General features: G+C 42.2%; 1 protein-coding gene across 4 annotated transcripts in view; it reads right to left on the bottom strand.

The window, feature by feature from the left end:
- WDTC1 (WD and tetratricopeptide repeats 1) overlaps positions 1–14891 on the bottom strand; it is a 68444-nt gene extending 53553 nt beyond the window's left edge. The window contains exons 1-2 of one of the 4 annotated variants that reach the window (XM_059916338.1): positions 14491–14891; positions 12550–12609 (exon numbers count right to left, since the gene is read on the bottom strand). The gene's annotated coding sequence lies outside the window, so the exon portion shown is untranslated. The remainder of the gene's footprint in view (positions 1–12549; positions 12610–14490) is intronic. The other 3 variants (XM_059916347.1, XM_059916329.1, XM_059916357.1) reach the window with 3 other exon arrangements.
- Between the last annotated feature and the right edge of the window lie 436 nt (positions 14892–15327).

Below are 15327 nucleotides of genomic sequence, written 5' to 3'. Positions count from 1 at the left end.
AATTTTATTTTGAAAAGAATATAAATACTTTTATCTGCTAAGAAATAGTAAGTTGCCAAATATTATGTACTTACTATGTACCAGGAATTGTGCTAAGTGCTTTATATTTATTCATTCATTAATTTATTCATTTAACAGGTGAACACAAGAAGCTTCTACTATATGCCAGGTACTATTCCGGGCCCAGGAGATACAGCAGTGAACAAAATAGGCAAGTTCCTTACTCTCATGGTACCTATATTCTAGCAGGAGGGGATAGATAACAAATAATAATACAAATAAAATAAGAATATATCCAGTAGTGAAAAGAGCTATGATGAAAATAAAACAAGTTGATCAGAGAGTGATTGATGGGCTACTTTTAGACTTGAGGTCAAAGAAAATATAGTGTATTTTGGAGTTTTCTGGCTGCTCAGCATGTGAACTCCCTTCCTGTATTTTGGGAACTCCCCATCTAACGAGTCTGGCGGGAGGCAGAGCGCCCTCTCACTATGAAGTGAGAATGGTGGAGACAAGATTCTCTTTCTGAGGCTCCCTTACACCTAGAGTGTGTGCATACGGCCCAGGCTATGCCAACAGACACATGAGCCCCAGACCTTAATTGGGATCTGCTGTCAACGAATCAGAGGACCATGGAGAGTCCATGCTGGCAAAAAGAGGTGCTATAATTGCCATTAAGGTCCAGTCAGCTGGTGGTGGTGTAAGCTATATAAGTGGCAGCAGTGACCTCATGGACTGGTTCCGTTAATAATTCTGGCTGTGGGTCCTGGATGCTAACCAGTTTCCCTTGTTCCAGCCCATTCTTCAAGCCTGCTCTGCGGCCTTCCCTGATATTTTGTGAGTTTCCCTAATATCCTTTCAAGAATCAGCTAGCATTGGTTTCTGCTGCTTACAACTACAAATCCTGCCTGATACAGAGGGGCTCTCTGAGAAGATGACATTTAAGTTGAACCGTGAATGACAAGAAATCGCAAAGAACTAGAGGGATACACTTCTGAGGAGAGAGACAACTAGTGCTAAGATTAGTTCAAAAAGCTTGTATGGTAGATGCTACTATCATTTTATAGATGAAGAAATAGAGTCATAGATGTGAGACAATTTTCACAATGTCACACAGCTAATAAACTGGAGGTGGAGCCGGGACTCAAACCCAGAACTGTATGGATACTCTGAATTACTACGTATATATGAATAAATTACTACGGTATGTAATTTCCTAGAGTAATGATCACTACGAGAATCCCCAAAAGAGCCAACTAATTTGTCACTACTCATTCATTATTTTTCCTAAAACATAAACTGAGTTTTTACCAAGCACCAAGCACTGTGCTTGACACAGGGGAATAATGAGATGAAAGATACAGTACCTATACTAAGAAAGCAAAGAATCAAACGCAAGGAACTTTAGGGAATTCCTTGGCAGTCCAGCGGTTAGGACTCGGCGCTTTCACTGCCGAGAGCACGGGTTCAATCCCTGGTGGGGGAACTAAGATCCCACAAGCCGCATGGCAAGGCCAAAAAAAAAAGAAAGAAAAAAAAAAAAAAAGGCAAGGGACTTTAGCTAATATTGGTGTGTGGCTTGGAAATACTAAAAGGAACAAGGGAGGTAAAAGCAGAGAAACCAGGCAAGCAAAAACCATTACAATTCAGGTAAATGGTAAAATGGAAACTGGGATTTAAAACAATATCAGACTGGTAGGCAGAGGTTTAAAGCCCAAAATGTCAAATTTAACACAACTACTGCTCAGTTGGTATTTTGGTAAACATTTCCATTCCCATCCTGAGAAGAAATGATAGCACACTGGCAGATAGCTCATTCTGGAGCACAACCCACCCTCTCCTCTCGTAAGGGCAACAGTGCCTTTCCACAAACTTTTAGAGGCAGACAAGCATAACTGGAAACACTTCTAAGCAGAGATTATTTGAAAGGCTCACCTCAGGAGAGAAATATGCTCAAATGTACAGGGGGCATAACTAGTTTCACACTTCAGTCCAAAGTCTCTCAAATACAAATAATCAGAGCAATAAATAAAAGTTATTTGAATATTAGGAGATTTAATCATGGTCAAATTTTAAAAGCATTATTTTAAGGAAGGTTAGGAAATAGTCAATTCTACAGAGTAAAGAACTCATAGATATGAAATGATACGAATGAAAGACTGGAATTGGCAAAAGGAAGTTATATATATTATATATGATTAAACACTAGAAAAGATTACAACAAGGGGATTTCTATCTCTGGTGCAGTATGCATGCAAATTACATAATGCTCAGTTCTGCTGAGGGGCAAAAAGACGGAAATAAGTGACTTCAAGAATCCATAAGGTGGGGACTTCCCTGGTGGTCCAGTGGCTAAGACTCTGAGCTCCCAATGCAGGGGGCCCGGGTTCAATCCCTGATCAGGGAACTGGATCCCACATGCCGCAACTGAAAGTTCGCATGCCGCAACTGAAAGTTCGCATGCCACAACTGAAAGTTCGCATGCCGCAAGGAAGAGTTCACATGCCTCAACTAAGACCCGATGCAGCCAAATTAAAAAAAAAAAAAAAAAAAAAGGAATCCGTAAGGTAAAAACTTCAATGCCTATTTTGCCAGGCACTGTGCTAAACTTTGAAAATACAGCAAAGAACAAGCCGAACACAGACCCGTCTCTTCAAGAGCACACAATATAGTTGTCATTAATTGTATATCAATGGCACCAAGGCTACTGTAATCAGAGCTCCAAAGAGTGACTGAAAAAGGCTAATTTAACCAAAACACCAAAATGAATAGCTAGGACAGTAAATTCAGAAGGAACAACATGGAATAATAAATTAAATTTTATTTATACTCATTTATTCACACATCTTAGAAGAGAGCACAAAAATGACAGTAGGGGAAACAAACTAAACATATAACAGTAGAGCTAGACAGACAACTGGGAAATCACTAATGAAGAATAAGGACTTTAACAGACAACAAGCAACTTTCTTTTTTTGGCTGAGTCACATGGCTTGCGAGATCTTAGTTTCCCAACCAGGAATTGAACCCTGGCCACCACAGTGAAAAGTGCCGAGTCCTAACCACTGGAGCACCAGGGAATTCCCAGACAACAAGCAACTTTTAATGTATCTTCTTCATCCTAAGGATAGCACAGTTAATGAATAAACCCTGATTTTCACACTTAAAGCTCTAATAACACTGAGGGCTAATTTGTTGGCAGAACGTGAAAGCTCAATAAAAACTTCCTCTAGCTAGAATACAAAGGTTTAGGAATGGCATTTACTTGTAATTCAGGATATTTCAGGCAAACTCTAGCTGATATTCAATGGAAAAGAGGAAGAAGGAAGCCAGTTTCTAGGAGTCAGGAATATGAGAAATATAAAAATACCTAAGGCACAAAGGAAAAGATATGATTTAATGTTATAAAGAAAATATGAGTTGCTATGCAGATGTTACACCTTCTAAAAGGTATTCTATTCCCAGAGCTCTAAAATGCCTAGAACTTAACACCATCCCTTCCACAAACTTTCTTTTTTTTTTTAACATCTTTATTGGAGTATAATTGCTTTACAATGGTGTGTTAGTTTCTGCTTTATAACCAAGTGAGTCAGTTATACATATACATATGTTCCCATATCTCTTCCCTCTTGCGTCTCCCTCCCTCCCACCCTCCCTATCCCACCCCTCCAGGTGGTCACAAAGCACCGAGCTGATCTCCCTGTGCTATGCGGCTGCTTCCCACTAGCTATCTATTTTACATTTGGTAGTGTATATATATGTCCATGCCACTCTCTCACTTTGTCACAGCCCACCCTTCCCCCTCCCCATATCCTCAAGTCCATTCTCTAGTAGGTCTGTGTCTTTATTCCCATCTTGCTGCTAGGTTCTTCACGACTTTTTTTTTTTTCTTCTTAGATTCCATATATATGTGTTAGCATACGGTATTTGTTTTTCTCTTTCTGACTTACTTCACTCTGTATGACAGACTCTAACTCCATCCATCTCACTACAAATAACTCAATTTTGTTTCTTTTTATGGCGGAGTAATATTCCATTGTATATATGTGCCACATCTTCTTTATCCATTCATGTGTTGATGGACACTTAGGTTGTTTCCATGTCCCGGCTATTGTAAATAGAGCTGCAATGAACATTTTGGTACATGACTCTTTTTGAATTATGGTTTTCTCAGGGTATGTGCCCAGTAGTGGGATTGCTGGGTCGTATGGTAGTTCTATGTTTAGTTTTTTAAGGAACCTCCATACTGTTCTCCATAGTGGCTGTATCAATTTACATTCCCACCAACAGTGCAAGAGTGTTCCTTTTCTCCACACCCTCTCCAGCATTTATTGTTTCTAGATTTTTTGATGATGGGCATTCTGACCGGTGTGAGATGATATCTCATTGTAGTTTTGATTTGCGTTTCTCTAATGATTAACCACAAACTTTTAACTTAGGCTACTGGGAAACTTTCTTCAATGAGCACATCTTTATATAGTTACAAAGGAAGCTAATAAAATTCAACTAACAGTTAAATTTAGAGGAATTAATCTCATACTTCAAAATGAAAAGCGTACCAGTAATATAAGAGCCTAAGGTTAACAAACCCTAGAAAAAAGTACATCTGGAGAAGATTACTCATCTGGAACCAAGGACTGAATTGGTAATATCCAAACAAACATGAGGAACCACCCATTTCAGGTGTGCCATAGTCCTTGTTTAGGCTCTGGTTAACGCAGCAGAAAGAGAAGCAGACTTGAAATACTTAGGCACCTGGGCCTGAATTTCAGCCCCGTAGTTGTGCAAGTTACTTAACCTGAGTTTCAATTTCCTCATTTGTAAAATAGGGATACTAACCTACTTCAATGGATCTTTGTGAGGAATAAATGATGAAATATATATGAAAGTACAAAATATATACCTGGATCGTGGTAGGTGATTAATAGACTTCCACCAAACCTGAATTCTACTAAGATCTGATAACTCCTGTTACCTATACTCACTGGCATGGTTACATTTCTTCCATATTTCATTCCCTACCAGAGAGACAAAGCTGACATTGAGGATTCCACTGCGGATGGTGGGGCACAGAGACTAGGATGTCTTTATCACCTCTGCTAGCTTTGAAATGCAAGATCAGAAGGAAAAAAGAGACTTTGTTAAAAACAAAGAAACTCCATAAGAAAACGTGTACAAGAATGCATATAGTAACATTATTCACAATAGGTAAAAGGTAGAAACCACCGAAATGTCCACCAACTGATCAATGGATAAACAAAATGTGGTTTATCCATACAATCGAATGTTATTTGGCCAGAAAAAGGAATGAAGTACTGAGACATGGCTACAACATGGATGAAACTTGAAGACATTATGCTAAGTGAAAGAAGCCCACATACCATGTAAGTCCATTTATATAAAAAGCCCAGAATAGGCAAATCTATAGAAATAGGAAGTACATTTGTGATTTCTTGAGGCTGGAGGGGACAGGAGGTAGAAGGGTGATAACTAAAGGATATGTTTCCTTTTTTTTTTTTTAACTGAATTGAAACTCACGTAACATAAAATTAATCATTTAAAGTGTACAATTCAGTGGTATTTACTACATTCACAATGTTGTGGGACCACCCCCTCTAGCTAATTCCAAAACATTTCCATCAACCCAAAAGAAAACCTCATACCCATTAAGCAGTCATTCCCTATTCCCTCCTCCCCCCAGCACCTGGCAAATACTAATTTACTTTCTGTATCTATGGATTTATCTATTCTAGGTTTTTCACATAAATGGAATCCTACAATATGTGGCCTTTTTGTGTCTGGCCTCTTTCACGTATTATAATGTTTTGAGGTTCATCCATGTTGCAGCACGTATCAGTACTTAGTTCCTTTTTATGGCTGAGTACTATTCCATTGCACTGCTATGCCACATTGTGTTTATCCATTCATCCATTGTGAATAGTGCTGCTATAAACATTCACGTACAAGTCTCTGTTTGAGTACTTGTTTGCAGTTCTTTTGGGTATATACCTAGGAGTGGAATTGCTGGGTCATATGGTAATTCTATGTTTAACTATTTGAGGAATCGCCAGACTGTTTTCCATAGTAGCTGCACCATTTTACAGTCTCACCAGCCAATGTATAAGGGTCCCACTTTCTCCACACCCTCACCAACACTTGTTTTTTTTTTTAAATCATAGCCACCTTCGTGGATGTGAAGTGGTATTTCACCGTGGTTCGGAGTTTCTTCTTGAGGTGATAAGTATGTTCTAAAACTGACTGTGGTGATTGTTGCACATCTGTGAGTCTACTAAAAACCAATGAATTGTATACTTTAAATGCATGAATTATATGGCATATGGATTATATCCCAACAAAGTTATTATATTAAAAAAAAAAAAGGGACTACTAATACAGGCAACAACATGGAAGAATCTCTTAGATTCTGAGCAACAGAAGCCAGACATAAACTACATACTGTATGATTCCATCTATATGAAGTTCTAAAACAGGCAAAGTACAGTTAAAAAAAAATCAGAAGTGTTGCCTGGGGGTGTGGAGATTGGCAAGAAAAGGACATCTGAGAACTTTCTAGAGTGACAGAAGGCTCTCTATATATTGATGGGAGTATGATTTCATGGATATTGGAGGTATGTTCACATGGGTATGTCCATTTGTTAAAATTATACAATCAAGATTAGTGTGTTTTCATGTTTGTAAATTTTACCTAAAAAATAGAATGGGTGGGTGGAAAGCAGGGGAGGTATAGGTGAAACAAGAATGGCAGGATGTTGACAGTTATTGAGATAGGATGATGAGTACATGGCGGTTTATTATACTCTTCTGTTTACTTTGTATACATTTGGAATTCTAATAAAGCCCTTTTAAAAATCTTTCTTTCCGGGAATTCCCTGGCTGTCCAGTGGTTAGGATTCCACGCTTCTACTGCCGGGGGACCGGGTTCGATTCCTGGTTGGGGAACAAAGTTCCCACGAGCCTCGTGATGTGGCAAAAAAAAACCCAAAAAACAAAAAAACCCACTTTTTTTCCTATTATAGAGTCATTCAAAACATGGAAGACTGCTTAATGAAATGGAAAAACCATTAATCATTTTAGTTTAAAAATCAGGTTTAAGACATATATATAGCCATCCCAGCCTTGGGGGAAAAAATACAAACCAAAAAATGTACATATGTAATGCTATAACAAGAAGGATATGCACAAAAATTGTTAGCCAGTGGTCATGTCTCTGGTAGGACAACAGGCGATATATTTTTCTTTCTGTTCCTGTGTATTTTCCAAGTATTCTACTGTAAACTTTTATTGTTTTGTGTTAATGTGGAAATAGTCATTAGAAACTAGCTTTGGATGGAAAGAAACTTGAGTTTGAATCTGGCTCTACCACACACTAGGTTGTGTTCTTGGGCAAAACTGTTTACTTTTAAGCTCCTGGGTTTTTTTGTTTTATTTTTGTTTTTACCTGCTATATAGGCATATGTAATAATATCTATCGCATATGTAATAATATCTATCTCACAGGGTTACTGGGAGCATTAATGAGGTAATGCATTGTAAAACACTTAGCACAACACCTGGCATGTGATAATTCAAGAAACACTGGCTATTTTTTCAACTGTTACACAGAGAGAATGATTGTACCTACCTCAGGACTGTTGTGAGGATTACATGGGATAACTGGCACACTGTAAATACTAAGTGTGAGTGACAGGATTATTTTCAATAAGAAAAAGTCATTTAAGAAAAGCCTCCTCTCAAAAAGTTAAAGTTAGAGTGACCATATGACCCAGAAATTCTACTCCTAGGTATATACCCAAGAGAAATGAAAACCTATGTCCACATGAAAACTTGTACATGAACACTCATAGCAGCATTGTTTATAATATCCCCAAAGTAGAAACAACTCAAATGTCCATCAATGGATAAATAAAATGTGGTATATCCATATATGGAATATTATTCTTCCATAAAAAGGAATGAAGTACTGATTCATGCTATAACATGGATGAAACTTGAAAACATTATGTTAAGGGAAAGAAGCCAGTCCCAAAAGGCCACATATTGTACGAATCCATTTATATGAAATGTCAAGAATAGAAAAAGCTATAGAGACAGAAAGTAGATTAGTGGTTGTCTAGTGTTGAGGGAGAAGATGGGATGATTGGGGGGTAGGCAGTGATAGCTAAAGGGTATGGGTTTCTTTTGGGGGGTGATGAAAATGTTCCAGAATTAGATATTGGTGATCATTGCACAACTTTGTGAATATATTAAAAAGTGCAGATTTGCACACATTAAGAGGGTAGGTTTTATGGTAAGTAAATTATATCTCAATTGTAAAGGAGGAAAAGTCCCAAAACCCTTTCTTCTTTTCTCTACCTCAAAATGACAACTTATGAAAAGAAAATTTAGTTCTCACTCTTTCCTTTATCTGTCTCCTAACTTGAACAGTAGTTATTTATGTGGCTTCTTTTCCTTAAAAGACTAAAAGCATCCTGAGGGCCAGCTCTTTACCTGATTCATCTACTGATCCTCCTGGGTCCCCACGGAGTGATGTAGGCTTAGCAGGTACCAATAAATACTTGCTGAATGAATCACAGCATGACTACCTTGCATACAAACAGTGTTTTATACCTATCAGAATGCTTTTGTTCATGCTTTTCATTTGAACTTCACAACAATCTTGTGAGGAAGCTAGAAAGTTATTATCATCCCCATTTAACGAGGGAGAACTGAAGCACAATGCTATATGGTACTGAGGAAGAAGCACTAAACCGGGATTAGGGTCTTGTGCTCCAGGCCAAGATCTGCCTCTAACTGGCTGTGTGACTCTGAGTATGACATTTCATTCCCTCAGCCTATTTACCCATCTGTAAAATGAGAGGTAGACTCTGAGATGAGCTGCAAAACCCGTTCCAATGCCCTTATCCCATAATTCTAAGGACACACTGCTAGGTAGCAGTAGAGTGGAGATGGAACCCAGGTCATCTGTATTCTCCTTCCTCTGGACTTGTTGCCTACCACTGCAGGGAGGTGCTCCCACTGAGTGACAGCTGACCCCCTTTCAACATTCTGAATTATGCAAAAGATGTATGCAAGTTTCCTTTCACTCTATTTGCGATGGTTTTCCTACGGAAGCAATCCTATAGGAAAAAAAAAGCACTTCCAATGCATAAAGGTAATTGGAACTAATATAATAAAATAAAAAGAGTTGGGCTGTGGAGTCTGACAGACCTAAAGTTCAATCCAGTTCTGCCACCTACTTTCTGTGTGACAGCATTTCTAAACCTCAGTTTCCCAATCTATAAAACAGAGATGATAGGACTTCCCTGGTGGTCCAGTGGGTAAGACTCCACGCTCCCAATGCAGGGGGCCCAAGTTTGATCCCTGGTAGGGGAACTAGATCCCACATGCATGCCGCAACTAAGAGTCTGCATGCCACAACTAAAGATCCCGCATGCCTCAACTAAACATGCTGCAATGAAGATCTTGCGTGCCACAACTAAGACCCAGCGCAGCCAAAAATAAATAAATAAGTAAATAAATAAATTTAAAAAATAACAGGGATGATAAAGCCTACCTTCACAGACTGATGAGGAATGGAAGAGCCACGTATGTAAAATGCCTTGACACTGAGCGTAGTAAATAATACTTATTGAACATTCTAAACATTTTACAAGTGTTATCTGACAGACTCCTCATAACAGCCCTGTGAGACAGGTACTACTATTATCCTCATTTTATAGATGAAGGATGAGGCATGGAGAAGTTAACTTGCCCAAAGTTACAGTAATTAAATGAAGAGTCAAACTAGATAGCTTAACTCCAGGACCCAGGCTGTTGGCCACTAAAAAAGAGTTACTACTATTATCTTTAATCAAACCACATCCAAGCAGTCTTCCCCAATAGAAACTTTGTCTCTTACCGTTTCTTAGGGTTAGGCTAAGGAATCAAAATCACCTTGACTCTGCCGGGCTCAAACACAAATTTAAAGATTGCATTTCAGGGTCATGAACTAAGTTGGCACAAGGACATCATCTGAGAAAGGTGTGGATGGTAGGACAAGCCCATCGGCAAAGCATCTTTGGAAAAGTCCTCTGCCATCTTTGAGGCTCCTGGCTTAAATGATTCCATATGGGGCTGACTGAAGCTTTCTCTGTGGAAGGCCATCCTAAGAAATGCTTCACTTGTGGGAGGCTCTGGATGAAAACTCACCTTGATGTCTTCTCTGCCTGTATAGTTCTATATCACGATCTGGGTTTTGTGAAAAATTTTCCTGATGTTTTCAGAGCTTTGCTTTTCAGTGATCATAGATAATTTATCTGCCTTCTCCTAGGGTCACAATTACCCTAAGGTAATGGAAGGGAACAGAAAGAGAAATGGAAGCATATTCTGATGATGCTATCCTTTCTCACTGTATTCAAGAGCATCCACAGTCTTGCATTTTGCCTTTAACTTGCATCTTTCCAAATCCTGCCACAACTCAAAGTACCTTTCACAGGAAAGCCTTTTAAGTTTCGCCCTCTAACTTTACTCCTAGCAGAAAGGTCAAGGAAAACTAAGCCAATCAATTTGGAAATGCTTCCTTTCTGATTCATTTGCAGCTGTGTGACATCCAGATGTCTGACTCAAGAGGGAACCAGGTACGCCACTGGCACCCAAACACTCAGGCCTCAACTGATGAAGCTCCCAGACCAGAAACGCCTGCCTCCCATTCTGATAAAGGCTCTCTAAAAGGTTCGGGAATAAGCAGTTTTATGCTTTCTGAAAATAGAATCTGGGGCTTATGAACAAGGACAAAATTTTACCAAGGTCCTGATCCTAACACTGCCTCTAGAGAGCTTGTAGATAGCTACCTGGGCAAGGACTGATCCTGCTCTGCCCCCTTCCCCAAGAAAATGGGGTTAATACCTCCCCAGATGGCTACAGGGAGGATTAAGGGTTATTATTCTTGGTATCCAGCTCTGTCACAGCTCTAGCAGTTGTGACCTTGTTCATCCTAAAGTAAGACATTAAATATAAAAATGCAAACAGTGATCCCTGAATCTGATTCTACAATAGGGTGAGAATTTTCTTTCCACACAGCTTCTGACACTGCCTTCAATACTCCAACCTGTTGGCTGAATACTCCTCTTATTCAGGCCTCAAGTTTTTAAGGTATTAGTTACTAATGCCACAAAGCCCTTTGTGGAGTCAGCAGTTGTTACTAATAGCACCAAGAATGAACTCCAGAACTCTCAGGGTTTCAGTCAGGCCTGAATTCAACCTGAAGAAACCAAAGTGGCATCCCTTTACCCCCAAACCCAGGCTCTCGGGGGCAAAAGATGAGATCTAGTGAAAAGCACGTATTACATCATTTAGTACTTATATACCCACTGTAAGGTAGGTGCTCATTTCACATATGAGGAAAGTATAGCTCAGAGAGAACACATGCTTTACTCCAGGTTACACAGCTAAGAAGGTGCAGACATAGGTTCAAATATCAGCCCTACTACTACTAGCTGTGTAACCTCCAGCGTATTTTTCAACTTTCTGGACCCTCAGTTTCCTCATTTGTAAAGTGGGAATAGTGATAATACTTACCTCAGGGGACTTCTGAAGATTAAATGAAATATTGTAGGAAAAGTGTTCAGCAAGTGCCAGGCACAAAGTAAGTATTCAATACATATTAGTTTTTTACAGATCAAAATGACAGGAATTTGATATAATTTTTATATAATAACAGAGTTTAAAATAAAAAAAAAAACAGCCCAATTTAACTACATAAGTATGAACTCCTCTACCGTATCCCTGATAAGACGTGGCAAAGCCTCTTCTTGAATACCTCCAATGATGGGTAACTCACTCCCCCACAAGGCAGCCCATTTTGTTTTTAGAAAGCCAAATTCTCTCCTGTCAAGCCAATATCCACCCTCTTGGAATTTCCATCCTTTGATCCTAGTGCTGCCTTGCAGAATCACACAGAGAAAGTCCAGTTCCCTTTCCAAAGACAGTTCTTCAAGTATGTGTTCCCCCAGGCTCTTAGCTTTGGTCCTTTCAGCTCTTGCTCAAGTGTCACAGTCCCTGAGGAGACAGACCTGGGTCTGAATTCTGATCCTTTCACTTAACTAGCTGTGTGACCTTAAGCAAGTTATTCTACCTCTCTGAACCTGTGTCTTCATATGTATAATAGGAAAAACTTTCACTTCACATGGTAGTCATGAAGGTTAAATTAGATAAAGTAAGAACACTACCTAGCACAGAGCGTGACATATACCAGGCCCTCAATAAATGTCAGTCACTTTTTAGAATGTATTCCAATTAGTAAATATCCCTCAAAGTAAATTAGCCAGAATTAAACGTAACACTAAGGGACTGGTTTCTGACGCAACTGTCAGGGCTTGGGTTTTTGAAGAGCTTATTAGACAGCTGAGAAGAAAGCACAGCCTAAGAATTATATGGGTTTGGCAGCCCAAAGATGCAGTGGAGAATCTGGAAAGGTAAGGATAAAAGAAGAAAGGAAACAGAATAGATCATTAAACCAGGGGCCCAAAAGAAAAGGTTAAGTATCATCACCTTACACGTTGTCTATGACTCCCTCTCTGAGACCCAGGACTGCACACGTGGGCTATACTCCTTAATTCAAAAAGGAGAGAAGAAAATTAAAAATAATTGAAGAATAATTAAAGTCACAGTTTTGGGTCTTCCCAGCAGTTAGCCCCTCAAGAGCCACAGATTTTAGCAGGGGGCTTCTTCAGTTGTAACCTTCCAGATTCTGAAGCCCACATGCGTGAAAATACCCTCCACAGGATGTCCCATGAGTTCTTACCAGCTAGAAAAACTGTCAGCTGTTTGACAACTTTAAAACTCAAAACTGGCAAATCGTCAATGTTAACACCATCACCACAATCACTACACATATTCTCTTTCCTTCAGTGACCCCAAGGGAAGGAGTCCCAGGCAGAAATATGAATTGTTGTTCAGTTATCCTTCAGAGTTGACTCAAAGCACTGCTTCTACAAAGTGGGATGTGACTTGAACATAAGTGCCCCCAAATAGGTTAAGAGGGAAGGATAGCTGGACTCCAGAATTAAGCATCATGATCACAAACTATGGCAGAAAAGGTTGTTTCCCACCTGCCGATGAAATACAACAAACTGCAATGAAAAAATCCATTGTTAGTCTTAGACTCGGCCCAAAGGAGCCCTACTAATTACTCCTTGGCCTGTGATAGAGGATCTGGTTATCACTATGCTCAATAGCCAAGATTCAATTCAATCCCTTTAAAAATATAATTACAAAGAAGAAGCAGCCAGAATTCAAACCAAAAATAGCCTTTAGTAGTTCCTTCAACTTAGTGAACAGAGACTGGCTACTCAAGGAGGACTGCAATGTACAGAAAAGCTTAGTGAGGCCACTGGGCATACCTGTGCCCTAGGTGGGGATTTCATAATGCCTTTGAGTCAGGAGGTGACCTCAGAATAATCTTTTTCTCAAAACTGTTTCAGGCTTTATTAAAAGGGAAGACTTAACTGCCACTTTGCCCTGATCATCTACCCCATCTTTGGGAAGAATGGGGAAGCTACATCCACCTTACCAGGCTTTTAAACTCACTAACTTGAGAGGAAAACTTTTTAAAGTTGCTTTACCACTACCTCAGGAAGTTAAAGAAAGTCATAGAAGGAAAGGCCTTTGGAGGAAATAGTCAAATTAGGTTGTTAGACATTAGTCATAAATCCCGATGCCTCTTTTCTAGAGACCCTAGTAGTACACCTGCAGAAGAGAGAGCCAGAGGGCACTACGTGAATTCAACCTGGCTGGCAAGGGGGCGTCTCACTGCAGCTTTCAGCAACGAGAATTGGATCCTGCTGGGTCGCAGTCTCTCTCCTACTCCACACTTCCCATTTGCCCTTTGAAGTGGGTACTGAATAGCCAGTTCCCAAGTAAAGGCCCTTTGTACGGGCGCTACAGTCGCCTGGTGGAAACACCTCGGCAGAGTTCAGCTTGGTGCCAGCATGGGCCACTGAAGGCATCTGCGGCTGCCAGAAGCCTGGACTGGACACGGGGACGGACACACACACACACACACACACACACACAGAGATGGAAACTAAGAGATAGCAGGTCAGGTCAACGTTGCCCTCCCGACACTTCCACCTGCCCCCTTCTTCCTGAGACCCGCGCCAGATCAGATGTCAAACAAAAACTCCGCAAAAAAGTCCCGTGATGGGACGACTTCCACCTCTCCCTCGGAAGAACCTCCCCGAACTCCCAGAGCCTTCCCCCCACGTCCCTGCCAGCCCTCCGTCCCCACCCCGCCCCCGGCCCACTCTGCCCTCCGACCCGGCGAGGCCTGCCCCTTCTCGGGACACCCCGGAGCCCTCAGGCGGACGGGTTCAGGCCCCCGGGCCGGCAGGGCTCGGGCCGGCCCAGAGCTGGCGGCCCGTGTGCCGAGGCTGCCGGAGCCGGTCCTCGCCTCGGCGCCCGAGGAGAGCAGGGGGCGGCGGCTACCCGTACCTGTCAGGCCTCTTCCCAGGACCGGTGGCGGCGCAACTTCAGGAGCCCATGTCCGTCCGGGGGGCCCGGCCCCTCTCCCCGGAGGGGGGGCGCGGATCCCGGGGAGGGGGCTGGGGGGCCCAGGCAGCTCTAGCCCCTTCCCATGCTCCCGGCCTGGCGCCTGGCCGGGGCCGGACAGCGCCTCCGCCCGCCCCTGCGCACCGCCTCACACCCGCGCTCACACACACTCACACTCCCTCGCGCGCTCTCACACACGCACTCCCCTCCCTCCTCCTCCTCTGTTTATCTCCTCCAGCTGTCTGGGGACCCAGGAGAAGCCCAGCACCGCGCCTGCGCCACGCAGTCTCCGCCCCCGCCCCGCGCCTCACAGCCAGCGGCTACGCTACAGAGACAGCGCCCGGCCGTTTCCAGAATGGCGATCAGGGGCCCCTCCACCCCCCGCTCCTGGTCAACGTCTGCTGCCGGCGGCGCCCACTAACCTGCTAGTTGGGGAGCCCCGCACGGCCGCGGCCAATCCGCTTCGCCGCTCGCCAGACCGGCAGCCAGTGGGCGGGCGGAAAAGCCGGGCTAAGCCTGGAGCAACCTGGGAGTCGTAGTTTTTCTCCGTCGAAGAGCTCCCGCAGCGCGGGCTCACCCCGCCCAGTTGCCATTAGTTACCCGGACGCACCTTCCACCCTATATGCGCGTAAAATGCTCCCTCCTGTCGCTTCTGGGACACTCCCCTCACCCATTGCCCCCAGAGCCCGACACAGTCTCCTAAGAGCCTCCTCAAGACTCCCTCAGAGCCCGTTAATTGCGGGACTCTTCAGGCTGGGGCCCCAGGGCCACCCCAGAGCC

The sequence above is a fragment of the Balaenoptera ricei genome, chromosome 1 (genome assembly GCF_028023285.1).
Source record: "Balaenoptera ricei isolate mBalRic1 chromosome 1, mBalRic1.hap2, whole genome shotgun sequence".
Lineage (NCBI taxonomy): Eukaryota > Metazoa > Chordata > Mammalia > Artiodactyla > Balaenopteridae > Balaenoptera > Balaenoptera ricei.
The sequence above is the reverse complement of the archived record's forward strand: the minus strand, read 5'-3'. Positions and strand labels throughout refer to the sequence as shown.